Consider the following 14,315-nt stretch of genomic DNA (forward strand, 5'->3'; position numbering starts at 1 on the left):
GTGATAATGTAACACAGTTCTCAGTATTTGAAATAAACTTATTTCATGTCCTAGTATAATTCTGAAATTATTTTTTCATGTAAAGAATGAGGTTAATATTTAGAAAATACTTGAAAGAGCGAAAAGGTTGGAAATTTTGAGGCATTAAATATTAAATGAGATTACTAAAGAGATGGTGATCATTATGTCAGCCCAATAACTAGCAGTTTTCTCACACTTTTGTTGCAATAAGCAACATTGAGGCAATCTTTTTAATGCAGCATTTGGTGAAATGAAGCGTTTAGTGTAAGGAAGGCTATGATGATACCTTCAGTAAATTCTGTCAAACTTTTACTTTCTAAATTATTGCTTCTCATTTCTTCTTGATGATCATACACATTGAGACTTTTCTGTTCTGTTGAAACTTGCCTACGATTAATTATTTTGTTCTTTTTAAACATTAAATCAATTCTTTTTTTTGTTTGTTTATGGCAGTACCTAGAAAGCTAACTTAGCTTTGTTAGTTACTTTCACTCTGTTAAATACATTGTCTACATGGTTATATTGATAAAATAAAAATTCAAGATGAGTGAGTCTGTTTGAGAAATGTCCACTTTGCATCACTGTAATTTTTGACTACTGTCAGTACCAACTTCCTTAACTGATATGAATGGGAAGGATTTTTTTTCTCCATTTCTTACTGATTTCATTGTTTATTCCTCTTGAATTTTCTTTCCCCATTGCTGCCCTATTAGGGATCTGAAAAATAGATTTATTTCTGTTTTCCACCTTATATGTAGTTTTCCATGCCTTTGATACTTTAAAAAAAATGTGATGCTTTTTCTCTTTACTCTTATGTATGAAAATTCTACATCGTTGCTGTTAATACTGCAAATAACTCTACTTTGTATAAAAATTAACAATTATTTCTACATGCATAAATGTATTATTTCACACATATCTTGCCAAATAACTGAAGTAGATTCATTTTTTTCCTTGTTCTTGAGTTTACAAGAAAGAAAATAGGTGTGTAAAGGGACTTCCTTGTTGCTTATCCTATTATTGCTAAGACTATGCTAATATAATTCTAATTTGAACTCTTGATAATCTAACTTTTCTAAATGTTATTTTTTTTTCTATAACTATGAAATCTCTTCCTTTACTCATCTAAAGTATTTGCTTATTGATTTCTTGCAGATTTTATAGATAAGTATTGTTGTTGTTAATTATGAAGTCGTGTCCGACCCATCGCGACCCCATGGACAACGTTCCTCCAGGACTTCCTGTCCTCTACCATCTTCTGGAGTCCATTTAAGTTCACACCTACTGCTTCAGTGACTCCATTCAGCCATCTCATTCTCTGTCGTCCCCTTCTTCTATTGCCCTCAATCTTTCCCTGCATTAGGCCCTTCTCCAGTGAGTCCTTCCTTCTCATTAGGTGGCCAAAGTATTTGAGTTTCAACTTCAGGATCTGGCCTTCTAAAGAGCAGTCGGGGTTGATCTCTTCTAGGACTGACCGGTTTGAACGCCTTGCAGTCCAAGGGACTCGCAGGAGTCTTCTCCAGCACCATAGTTCAAAGGCCTCAATTCTTTGGCGCTCAGCCTTTCTTATGGTCCAACTTTCACAGCCATACATTGCAACTGGGAAAACCATGGCCTGGACTATACGCACTTTTGTTGGCAGGGTGATGTCTCTGCTTTTTAGTATGCTGTCTAGATTTGCCATAGCTTTCCTCCCCAGGAGCAAGCGTCTTTTAATTTCTTGGCTGCAGTCCCCATCTGAGGTGATCTTGGAGCCCAGAAAAATAAAATCTGTCACTACCTCCATTTCTTCCCCATCTATTTGCCAGGAATTGAGAGGGCCGGATGCCATGATTTTGGTTTTCTTAATGTTGAGTTTCAAGCCAACTTTTGCACTCTCCTTCTTCACCCGCATCAAGAGGCTCTTTAGTTCCTCTTCACTTTCTGCCATTAGAGTGGTATCATCTGCATATCTTAGGTTGTTGATATTTCTCCCGGCAATCTTAATTCCAACTTTTGATTCATCTAGCCCTGCCTTTCTCATGATGTGCTCTGCATATAAGTTAAATAGGCAGGACGACAGTATACAGCCTTGCCAGACTCCTTTTCCAATTTTGAACCAATCAGTGGTTCCGTGTTCGGTTCTCACTGTTGCTTCTTGACCCGCATATAGGTTTCTCAAGAAACAAATAAGATGATCTGGTATTCCCATCTCTTTAAGAACTTGCCACAATTTGTTGTGATCCACACAATCAAAGGCTTTAGCATAGTCAATGAAGCAGATGTTTTTCTGGAACTCCCTAGCTTTCTCCATGATCCAGCGTATGTTGGCAATTTGATCTCTAGTTCCTTGCCTCTTCGAAATCCTGCCTGTACTTCTGGTAGTTCTCGATCTACATACTGCTGGAGTCTAGCTTGTAGGATTTTAAGCATAACTTTACTAGCATGTGAAATGAGTGCAATGGTGCGATAGTTTGAACATTCTTTGGCATTGCCTTTCTTTGGAATTGGAATGTAAACTGACCTTTTCCAATCCTGTGGCCACTGTTGAGTTTTCCAAATTTGCTGGCAAATTGAGCGTAGCACTTTTACTGCATCGTCTTTTAAGATTTTGAATAGCTCAGCTGGAATACTGTCACCTCCACTAGCTTTGTTGTTGCTCAGATTTTCTAAGGCCCATTTCACTTCACATTCTAGGATGTCTGGTTCAAGGTCAGTGACCATCTCATTGTGGTTATCTGGGACGTTGAGCTCATTCTTGTATAGTTCTTCTGTGTAGTTTTGCCATCTCTTCTTAATCTCTTCTGCCTCTGTTAGGTCCCTGCCATTTTGGTCCTTTATCATGCCCATCTTTGCATGAAACGTTCCCTTCATATCTCCAATTTTCTTGAAGAGATCTCTGGTCCTCCCTATTCTGTTATTTTCTTCTATTTCTTTGCACTGTTCATTTAAGAAGGCATTCTTATCTCTTCTAGCTACTCTCTGGAATTCTGCATTCAATTGGGTGTATCTTTCTCTTTCTCCTTTGCCTTTTGCTTCCCTTCTTTCCTCAGCTATTTGCAAAGCTTCCTCAGACAGCCATTTTGCTTTCTTGCATTTCTTTTTCTTTGGGATAGTTTTAGTTGCTACCTCTTGTACAATGTTGCGAACTTCCATCCATAGTTCTTCAGGCACTCTGTCTATCAGATCTAATTCCTTAAATCTATTTGTCACCTCTACTGTATATTCATCAGGAATATGATTTAGTTCATACCTGAGTGGCCTAGTGCTTTTCCCTACTTTTTTCAATTTAAGCCTAAATTTTGCAACGAGAAGCTCATGATCTGAGCCACAGTCAGCTCCTGGTCTTGTTTTTACTGACTGTATAGAGCTTCTCCATCTTTGGCTGCAGAGCACATAGTCAATCTGATTTCTATGTTGACCATCTGGTGATGTCCATGTGTAGAGCCGTCTCTTGGATTGTTGGAAAAGAGTGTTTGTTATGACCATCGTATTCTCTTGACAAAATTCTATTAGCCTGTGCCCTGCTTCATTTTGTACTCCAAGGCCAAACTTGCCTGTTATTCCGGTTATCTTTTGGCTTCCTACCTTAGCATTCCAATCCCCCATGATGATAAGGACATCATTTTTGGGTGTTAATTCTATAAGGTGCTGTAGGGCTTCATAGAACCGGTCAATTTCATCCTCTTCAGCACCAGTGGTTGGGGCATAGATTTGGACTATTGTGATATTGAATGGTTTGCCTTGGATTCGAATTGAGATCATTCTGTCATTTTGGGGATTGTATCCCAGTATTGCTTTTCCTATTCTTTTATTGACTATGAAGGCTACTCCATTTCTTCTGAGGGATTCTTGCCCACAGTAGTATACCTGATGGTCATCTGAGTTAAATTCACCCATTCCTGTCCATTTTAGTTCGCTGATTCCTAAGATGTCGATGTTCAGTCTTGTCATCTCTTTTTTGACTACGTCTAGCTTGCCTTGATTCATGGATCTTACATTCCAGGTTCCTATGGAGAAAAAGTCTTTACAGCATCGGACTTTCCTTTCACCACCAGATATATCCACAGCTGAGCGTCCTTTCGGCTTTGGCCTAGTCGCTTCATTCTTTCTGGCGCTACTAATACTAGCCCTCTGCTCTTCCCCAGTAGAGCATATTCCGACCTGAGGGGCTCATCTTCCAGCGTCATATCTTTTTGCCTTTTAGTACTGTCCATGGGGTTTTCATGGCAAAGATAGTGGAGTGGTTTGCCATTTCCTTCTCCAGTGGATCACATTTTGTCAGAACTCTCTGCTATGACCTGTCCATCTTGGGTGGCCCTGCACGGCATAGCTTATAGCTTCGTTGAGTTACACAAGCCCCTTCACCACGACAAGGCAGTAATCCATAAAGGGGAGATAAGTATTAGGATTATATAAATGTTTTTATAAAACTATTGTTTTATTCTTTTTTAATTTCATTAATTGCTCTTGAATGGCTCTTTTTCTTGGTAAAATAGCACAATGCTTTCTAACAATTTCTTCCAGGTTTCAAAATCAGATGTTAAACACTAAAAATGTTTACTTTTTTTTCATAACCATAAAGTTTTAACAGAATTTCTAGAATTTTGATTCTTTTTAGATGGCAGGTCAATCAGCTATCAGATCCAATTTTTGTCCTATTCAGTTCTTTTAAAACTCTCTCTTTTTTAAAACCAATCTAGTAATGCTACCTCACCCTGTCCTTATTGTTCTACTGAAAGTAAAATTACCCCATTTATCATCACAATTATATCATTTAATGATTAAATCATTACTAAAAACTTTAAAAAAAGCAGATACACATGATCACCCTACTTTGTTTATTTGTAGCAATTAGCAATTTTACAGTCTCCATTTTAGAACTTTTCAAATTAATTCAGGTCTCTTATTACATCTATGTTGTGTAAAAAAGAAATTGAAATATAGCTGATCTGAGCTAAGACATTTTGTGAACATACATTTACATCAAATTATTTGAAGTATGTTTACATACAGCCCTCAGCTTCTACTTTTTAAAGTGATCCTTAAAAACCCCAGAGATCATATTTCCAAAACTTATGGCCACCCACCAAACATCAGAATCTCTATTGGTGATAAATACTTGATAGGAAACAAACTTTTTTTTAAAAAAGGCAAGCCCTCTATGCCTCTTTTCCTCTGCTTTACATGACGGGTTCATTTTTGAAAAAGAAGGGGAAAAAAATACCAGGGTTCATTTCTTTCTTTAGATTCCATTTTATCACCATTTGATTCCCAAACCAAAGCAAGAGCAAGATATGAAATATCTGACATTATTTGCTAGTGAAGCTACATTTATGAGGTAATGATAAATTAGTTATCTCACTGATTTCATTTCAGGCTTGTAAAATTCATTGAACGGTTCCATTTATGCTTTTTAAAATTCCACAGCTGCTAGAAGATTTTCTTGCTACGCAATTGTTTGGCTTTTGCATCTGGAACAGCACTTAGGTCTCTCTTGATATGGTTACTTAAGCATTGTAACAATTGGCATAAAACCCTGGTTTGAGCTTTACTGTAAAGCATGAAGTGAGCTTTTAAATAGAGTAACAAAAGGGGGAGAAAACAGCCATTAGCATAATTTGATACAGTGGTTTTAGAATATAGTTTTAAAGAAATGGCAAAGATCCAACTTTTTCTATGCTATATTGACAATGTTAGAATGTAATATTTAAATATTAATATTTTAAAATTAAATGTTTAAATCATTACCCTCAGATTATATTTGATTTTCACATTAATTGCATATTGGTATTTCAATTATCAGGCCAGTAAACAAAAAAGATCAAGAAAAATAAAACAGGCATGTTCAACAGGTAGAGTTATAAATGTCCTTCATCAAATCTCCCTTTTGTTGTTTTGACTGGGGAAGATGGAAGTTATAGTCCAACAAGTTTAGTATGTTTGAATGAAATAATAAAGATGACCATTTTTTTATGTGTATGTATGATAGGGAATACGACCAGAACTCAGACAATATGACTAATAATTTGGTGGAATCACTGTAAATTTCAACTTATTGGAGGGAAATTTGGTATAAATTTTACTCTGATTGCAGACACATCTAATAAAAAGTTAACCACTTTCTTTTTAACCTACTTCTTTCTATCCACTTTTGGGATTAACCTGACAGAGGAAGAAATAGTATTTATAAAGTTTATATTCTATATTTTTCTGCATATTTAATTGATTTTAACAAAGTTAATGTACAACAATACACTTGGGAATGTATATTTTTATTAAAAGTATAATGATATACTGTAGTTTTCTGTACTTGTATTAATGATGTACAGCCATAATTTGCCAAATATATGATTTTACTTTTAGCTATTGGAATTTCTCCAAAATCATATTTATATATAACTATACATTTATATATAAATGGACAAGGAAAATTATTTTAAAGCCAAGATAAACAATTTTTGACAAATTACTTACTTAGCTAACATAAAATATATATAATAAGATAAAGAAGGATGGGATTGGCTATACATGTAGCATGAGAATTGGCTTGGCTGCTTGTGATTTGTGGCCTTGCATATGATTTCTGCCTAGTGATAATATTATGATTCAGATTTTGTAGCTATGATTAGTTTGGGCTTCTGCTTTTCAAGCTCCAATGTTATTATAGCCATAAAGTCTATTTCCTTCTTTAAAAGAATGCATGATTTTCATGCAATGAGTTTTCAGTGCTTGCGCTGTGCTGTCCTTTCAGTATAGGAAACAATAGTGACTTGGATTAAGACTAAAGTTGTGTATTTAAACTCATATATGAGACACAGGCAACACTCATTGACCCCCAAGAATGTAAGTCCCCAGCTTATATTAGAGTAGAAAAGACTGAAGGAGAAAATGAACTTTTGTTCATCTTCATGTAACTAGAACATTTTATGAGATTGGAGACTGATTTGTAAAATACAAGTAGAATTTTGTTTCATGATGAAATTGAGGCTATGTCCAGGAAGTATGGGTTTTTTGTGCCTTAGGAAGAGCACCTCCTGGAGGGGACAGAGTGCTGTGCCTGGAACAGTTAATCTGCTCTGAGAACAGGGCTAAGTTGAGATGCTGACAGTTATGTTTATGTAACTGTTTCCTCCAGCACTAGGGTAAGTTGGCAAAGGGACTGAATTTTCAGACATAGATTCCAGCCACACACCCATGCTTAGGCTGTGATGAGACAACGCAGGTGAACTGTGCAGAATCAGTGTATAGACACACTTAAATACACTCACATGCCTTCACCTCTTTCAGTGTAGTAGCTCTTGAACTCAATCAACTATCTAGCTTTGGTCATTGTTTTTATCATGTCCAAATTCAATATGGAATCAAAACTTTCTGGACTAATTGCATTCTCAATATATAGTATTTTAAACAATTAAATAAGAGTGAGAATATACTAAGTTTCACAGTTATGAAATAATTATAATGTATTATTATCCAGATTTTACAATTTTTGATTGGCAAGTTCAGCAATGAAAAAAAATCTGATAATCAAGAACAGTCTCGATCAGAACCTAGGACTCTAAGCACGTTTTGTCTCCATCATCATATCTATTGTTCTATTAATGCCCAATTATCTTGTGGACATCCTATTACCCAATGCAATGCAGATGTCATGTTGCATTTCTAATATATAGAAGTCATGGATGAAAAGTGCAGGTTTCCAGTGCAGTTTTTCTTCTTCCTGTATGCCCCTTCAAATCCTCACTTACAATCCATGCAAGAATTCTCTCTGACCAGTGCTGTAAAATAAATAAATTCCTCATACTGTACCCCAATTTCTGTTCATATCTGGGCTTGTAAGAAATGGAGATTTTCTGGGCTCTATTTCTGGAGATTGTGCCCTGTCAAAAGTTCTTTGGCAGCACACAAAGAGTATGTCCTGCCAGAAGAATATTATTGAATGGAGTCTAATGTTAAATTCAATACAAATTCAAACTGTTTATTACAGCCATAAGGCCAAATACAATAAAATATCCAATAATAAAACTGTTATATACATCTCTTTATATATATTGGAAAACCAATGAGTATAATAAGAGCTAAATGAGAATATGTAGAGAATGTGCCTTATCAGGGAGATAGGCAGCATATACATTTATACAAAATTATATTAAAAAGTCTAATGCTTGCTATAGAGCAAATACTTCCTAACTACATAGCAAGAACGCTAAAGATGCTTGCATGGATAGTTAGAAAAGGTGATAAACTTTGGGTGGTATCCTGTGCAAGAATAACATATCCTTATTCTTTTCATAGTATTGGAGAAATGTTGTTAGAATAGCTGCAGTTTGTTCAGTATACATCTTGTATATACACAGGTTAAACAAATGTATGGACAGTAGGTCCAGGATACTTTCAAGACTAGCTATGCCTGTATAGTGAGAGCCCCATATTCTAAGACCATTGCAGAGTTCATGTTGAAGATCCCATTGCAGTTCCATTTGATATCAGCAATTACTTCTCCTTTTTCACATTGAACAAATTGCCACTAATGCTAAGGCATGCCTCCTCTTCAGTACAATTTAATGTCACAAAGTCATTAAAGAAGCAAGCAATGAATAAGTATCTAAATAATCAACAATATATTAACTAATTGACCAACCATATATAAAAACATATCTATTTTCAAAATGGCAGTGGACTACTGAGATTTGCCCAATGTCAAATATAAAATTCCATCGATTCTTGGTTCTATCTATTAATTCTAATTCGTATTTTCAATCACTTTTTCATTTGGATTCTTCCCCTCTTGCAACATATAAAATCAGTTAAAAACAAAGATATGATTAGCAATAGCACTTATATACAGCTTCACAGTGCTATACAGCCCTCTCTAAGCAGTTTACAGAGTCAGCATATTGCCCCCAACAATCTGGGTCCTCTTTTTACTGACCTTGGAAGGATGGAAGGCTGAGTCAGCTTTGAGCCAATAAGAATCAAACTGCCGAACTGCAAGCAGCCAGCAGTCAACAGAAGTAGCCTGCAGTACTGCATTCTAACCACTGCGCCACCATGACTCAATGATTGAGAACGATGACATATAATATAATACATTATTTTATGTTATTCATATAAATAAATAATAAACATGGAGCAGATTTTCTCCTGGTGTGCAAATTATTGTAAAATAACTGGTTAGCCATATATGATGTATTCTTTCAGAGAAGCAGCTTCAGAAATGCCAGGCTGTATAAGAGCTTTCTATCAAATGAGGATAAAGATTTCCTTATAGTTTAGCAGTCGCATCAATATGCCAGACCTTTTAAAATTTATTGTGGATTTCGTGACTTTTACATTGAATATTCTACTATGAGTTTGGAATGGCAGCATTCTGTAAAATGTAATTACATATAGGGCCAACCTGACTAATATGAAGGAGAGCTGTCTAAAAGGGTTCTTATGCCAAAGATATGGATTATTTTACTGCCACTGAGGTGGAACAACATTAAAGGGATTTATAGCTTTAGATGCTAAATGACATGGGATTGGTTGTCTTGCATCCAAACTTGCAATATAATCAAATACCCAACAAAATGACATTCTATTTTGCTAGTCCTTTCCAGTGAGTTCCTGAAAACTCTTCTGTTTGGGATTTTATTTTGGCTGATTATAGTGCACTGGGTTAAGTTTGCTGTTGCATACATTCCTACAAATTTTACTGAAGTTTATTTTCCAATAGTCTCTAAACCTTTTATATATATATATATATATATATATATATATATATATATATATATATATATATGTGTGTGTGTGTGTGTGTGTGTGTGTGTGTGTGTGTGTGTGTGTGTGTGTGTGTGTGTGTTTCTGAGGTTTTCGCGGGTGTTTGTATGTAGGTCTTTGGTTGTTCGGGTTTTCTCCCGCGTAAAATTGGAAGTGTCTTGGCGACATTTCGACGAAGTCCCATTCGTCATCTTCAGGCTGGTGTTTTCAGCTTCGTGCTTCGAGCAGCAAGATTCGTCATCTTCAGGCTGGTGTTTTCAGCTTCGTGCTGCTCGAAGCACAAAGCTGAAAACACCAGCCTGAAGATGACGAATGGGACTTCGTCGAAATGTCGCCAAGACACTTCCAATTTTACGCGGGAGAAAACCCAAACAACCAAAGACCTACGTGTGTGTGTGTGTGTGTGTGTGTGTGTGTGTGTGTGTGTGTGCGCGCGCGCGCGCGCGCGCACAATCTCAGCTTTACCCTTAACATTGATGACAGATTTCAAGTCTAATTCATGGTTAACAACATCTTTAACAAGATAGGAATAACACTTTTTATCTGAAATCATGTTGCATCTTGAAGCCATCTCTTCTGCCTCTTTGCTAATTTTTTTTTATATTGTGAGGAATCAGTTGCAACAGAAAAATAGTCTAATCTTGTTGGCTTCATACAGAAAATAATTAATACATGATACAACATTAGCAGTACCTGGATTTGGCAGAAGGAAAGGTCAGGTATGAAGCCATTCACCCTCAAAGACCTCCAGGCAGCTGCTTGCCATTGGTCGCCTGATAAATTTGTTTACTCTTTATGAGATTGATAGTTGGAGAACGGGAGGAAAATGAATCTGTAACAGATCAGGCACGGAACCAAAACATTCTGCATACTTACTTCTATGATTGCACCATAGGTCAAAAGCTTGCATTCCTAAGAATATGTATCTAAGTGTCAGTGCTCAGATGGGAAAGTTATGATAGAAGAGAACAGTGGCTTTAATCTTGGCCTCACCTACTGGTTTACTCATCTTTAGAATACTTTGGCAAGGTATTAATGCATGACTTACTGTTAGGCTTGAGACCTCTAAAAGGGAAAGGGCTGGCTTTAAGTGTTGCTTTGAAATGCTACAGGCCATACTACAAGAAGCTAAAGAAAATGAAGTCTGATCTACTCCAAAATTCACCACTTAGATGTCATAATCCATTCCAGGATATGAACCTAGATAAGCATATTGGATTCAAAACTCAGAATGTTCTGCTCTTTCCATTCTAATGACATAAAATGAGAAAAATAAATAATTTATCCAACTTTACAGGACACTTTAAGTATATAATTCTTACTTATTACTATACAGTGTTACTATAATAATATAATTGTAGTCTTTTCTTTCACTTGCAGAGAAAAATACTGCCATTGACAAATCACAAGCCATAAAAAATAGGTCACTATTCCCTCCTTTTTGCAAATATTTGTCTAAGATTGAAAAAAAGTGGCATATGGATTCTTATATTTGGATGATGCCCAAAGCAAGGATTTCTTGAAAATTAATCTAGTTAAAACAGGGGTAAATAACTTTGAAACCTGCAGTTTTTGAAGTACAACCCCCAAAACCTGTCTAAATACAAGTTTGAGAAAGTAGAACATGGTGTCAACCCATTTGAACAGATGTTCAGGATTCATGTCTTTGATCATTCCCCAAAAAAGAGTGCTGTTGAAGAGATGATGAAAAGCTCAGTTCCTAGGATTTCTAATAGGAACATGGATTTCAACAAGGGATACTTTTGTATTTTAATTTAATTAACAGAGTTAATTCATGAAATGTTTTAATGTTATATAGGTATCCATCCTTTCCTTAGTATGAGAATAGCCACACTCCCATCTTGATTGGGTTTTTAAATGCTCAGGTTAGCTATTCATTTCTTTTTATTCTAGAAGTATTGATGACTGGTTGATAAGTAGTATACTGCCAATTCACCCAGCTCTCTATTCTCGGTAGGGCCTGCATAGTGACACTTTCCCTTCTATGGCCATAGTTGTCTTGTTGAAGACAGAGTTGATGTCCCATTCTCACTGGACGCTTATCTCTGGACAAGATAGAAATATTCTCAAGAACTGCGAGAAGGAACGAAGCAGCCAAGGGGCAGCATGGAGCAAGTGTGTGTGTGTGTGTGTGTGTGTGTGTGTGTGTGTGTGTGTGTGTATGGGTTGCTATATAAATAGATGTGTTATGCTGTAAATAGCCCCTGTGTGGCCATAGTCTGATGACAGAAGGACATTCCATATTACCCCAGAAGTAGGCCCAAGCAGCTGTTGCTTGGGGCTACTCCTGGGAATACAAAAGGGCAAGCCATTCATACTTTCCAGCTGTACTTGTTCTATTGGATTGACATCTTGTTTCTTACTCTTTGTACCAACTGCTGCTTTGAATTCATGTCATGTAAGAATTGGAACATAGCCTTTAAGTGCTTTGATTATGGCTGATACAATTCGCCCTAAAAATGGCCTGTGGGATGGAATATGTAGGGGACTGCATGTGTCTTTTCTGAAATCATGCTGTTGCTGACGTGTTACTGGCTCCTGATACGTGTTTTGCTCTTGCAGGGCAAGAAACACTTGATAACTGCTTAGTAACTTCCCAATACACTCCTCAACAGGACCTAATTTCTAAAATGAGAAGTGTTAAGGTTTAACGCCAAGTAGATCATGAGCATCGCCAGCACCATTGTGTATATATCTAACAATTGGTACATTGTTCTTAAAGTATTTTAGCAAAAACTGAATATACTTCTGTCAGAGATGTTCTAATTTTTTTCTGCATGGCATATGCCGACTGAGCAGTGAAATGCACTAGATGATCAACTGTTCTTCCAATTACCTGTATAGGACAAAAATGAGTTGTTCCCTGCCCTCAAAGAACTGATCATCTAAATCAGCTCTTAAGTAGGTGGGAGTTTTCCAAGCATGTTAAATTACAAAGCTTAGTATCCTCAGCTAAATCTAAACCATGAATGCAAAATGTTGGACAGGTGGTCCTCGACTTACAACCATTCATTTAGTGACCATTTGAAGTTACAATGGCACTGAAAAAAGCAACTTATGACTAGTTTTCACACTTACACTATTGGGGCAAGTTCATGGTCATGTGATCAAAATTTAAGGGCTTGGCAACTGACATGTATTTATGACAGTTGTACTGTTCCGGAGTCATGTGATTACTATCTGTAACCTTCCCACCTGACTTCCAACAAGCGAAGTCAGTTGGGGAAGATAGATTCACTTAACGACCACATGATTCACTTAACAGTTGCCATGACTGTGACAAAAAAGATAATAAAAATGGAGAAAACTCACTTAACAACTGCCTTACTTAGCAATGAAAATTTTTGGCTCAATTATAATTGTAAATTGTAAATCAAATCAATGCTATCTGTATTCTGTCTTGGATGCCATTTTACCTAATTTGTGTATGAGAAAAGAACATTATTATTTCTTAATTTTTTCATATGCTCATAAATATGATCCTGTAATTCCCCTGCTTCTGACAACTTCAGCTCCGAAAACAAGATTTTTGCTTTGAAAACAATATTTTTATTCTCTTCTGCAGATCATTAGACAAGGAAGGATAGGTGAATATACAGCAAACCTTTCCTCATTATCTAAAACTGATTTTTAGAAAGTCAGATAGAACTTCAAGGCTTGGTTGTTTTTCCCCTATCTTAAACACCATTGTAATGTCATATGGTCACTAAATGAATGGTAACTGTATTATAAAAACAATATCATTGAATTATCTTTATATCATTTCAACAAATTACCATTGGTAATTTCATCAATTTTACCATTGATTATTTCATCTGATTAGAAATAATTTGGGAAATTTTCAAATACATTTTAGTACACATGGCAATCTTTAAGTCAATTTAAATGTTGCTAATTATGATGGGTAATGAGTTCATTTGTTATTTCCCAAAGGACATCCACTTTTACCCAACTTTGGATAATTTACTCAGGTTTGGGAACCACTTATATACAATAAAAATCAAGTAAGACAAAACAGAAATCAAGGGGTAGAGAAGTTAGTTACAAAAAGGGAGAAAGAAATATCCAGTGTAATAAACTTGTGTAACAATAAAAGAAATGATGTGATGTGGGCCTTAAAAATTGACTTGGTAGAAAGGTTGGGTAAAAATAAAGGAGGGGAAACAAGGTGAACTAAGAAACAGTAAAAGACAGCCAAGTCACTAAAGAAAAAAATATATAGATATATAAATGGGGTTGCCATGGAGGGTATTTTAAAAATAAGGGCCAAGTAAAGCTTGATGTCAATGCCCAGAGCAACGAGGAGTGAGCATCAACTCTGAGTATCTGTTGCTGTTTTCAAAGCTCCAGGTATGATTACCGTATAAACATTTATTCTCTCCAGTCTCTTAATATAGTTACAGTATTCTGACATATTGTTTTAGGAAATATAAATACAATCTTTATACTTTCTAAAAAAGTAGCAGTGACATTTCACTGGAATTGGAGGCCCTGCAGGAATCACACTGGGAAGTGAGATGCGATAGAAC

Source organism: Crotalus tigris, unplaced genomic scaffold (assembly GCF_016545835.1).
Source record: "Crotalus tigris isolate CLP2741 ecotype Arizona unplaced genomic scaffold, ASM1654583v1 scf7180000018058.1502924, whole genome shotgun sequence".
Classification (NCBI taxonomy): domain Eukaryota; kingdom Metazoa; phylum Chordata; class Lepidosauria; order Squamata; family Viperidae; genus Crotalus; species Crotalus tigris.